This window comes from Plecotus auritus (assembly GCF_963455305.1).
Source record: "Plecotus auritus genome assembly, chromosome: 6".
NCBI lineage: Eukaryota > Metazoa > Chordata > Mammalia > Chiroptera > Vespertilionidae > Plecotus > Plecotus auritus.
In genome coordinates this window covers 88,427,332-88,428,606 of record NC_137773.1, presented here as the reverse complement: position 1 = coordinate 88,428,606, position 1,275 = coordinate 88,427,332, and positions in this window count along the sequence as shown.

The window sequence follows — 1,275 nt, the reverse complement described above, 5'->3', positions numbered from 1 at the left end:
TCCCATGTCTCATAAAGAAATACTTTTATTTTATAGACCTTCCAAATTAAGAGGAAAATGGTGCCTCAAGCTTCTCTTCTTACCAAAAGAAATACTTTTTAATAGAAACACCCAATAAAAATCAGGTCTCCTTTTTATTATGGTCAACAATGTCTTAAAAACAGAAATGCATCAGGAAATATCAGTACTTTGGGGGGGATTTCTTATTTGCTAACTGCCTTTCCCTACTTCCATTCACTCTAAGAATAAAGTGGTCTGTCACTCAGCCCGTGGCATCCTAGTTGTACTCACGCTTGGATGACGGTGCTAAAATCCGGCTGGCTCACTGTGTCATCATAGAGAAACACCGTGGGGCAAGACCTACAGCGCTTAGTAAGGCGCCCTGGAGATTCCTACCGAGGAGGGAAAGACAAGAAAATGTCACGTATGTATGCTAAACCTATAAAAGTGTGTTTTTTCTCTTGGTTAAAATGTCAAACAAGTAAGCATTAAGATTTTTCTTACAGTTCATGAACTGCTCGAGTGTGATAACATGTGCGGCGCTATGGTGAACCCAGTAGATAGTCTTACTTCCACAGGGGAGATTTGAGGAATGGGTTATAAATGCTGCTTTCATAATTACCTATAATCAAACCGGGCAAACCCCTGTTATAAACCCCCTTTAAAATAGTGTAAAAAGTTTAGAATTAGACTTCAGGGTTGTTGTTGTTTTCCTTAAGAGATGAAAAGCAGCTGAGATTTTATATTTCTATTGTTCATTTACTATAAATAAATGCAATGCATTATATAATAATAAATCAAGATCATTTTATTGCAGTAAATGAAGGCAGTCATAAGTATTAGCTCAGGAGACAGAGGGACAAACAAGCATGTTTGGTCAGAGGTATGTGTGTGCCAGGGCTGCCCATTTGCTATTAAGCTGGGGCCACAGGTCTCTCTGAGCCTCACTTTCCCCAAAACCAGATAAAACAACTTTCAGAAGTCAACTCTCACTTCATGTTGAAGGAAGACTATCATTACACTAATCATTACACTACTCAAGTGAGACCCTCAGAGAATAGTTTCCGTTCATTTCTAAATGTTAATTCTGTTCTCTTGGTCATCTGACACTCACCTCCATCCTGCCTCACGCAGGCTGCGCTCTCTGCTTACAAGGCCTCTTCTTCTTCCTGGTCCAGCAAGCTGAACTCCTCCCCATCTACCTCCAGGATACCGTCACCAGCAGCCACACCACCCAACTTCTCTCCTGCACACTCCCACATCTGAGTGGCCACT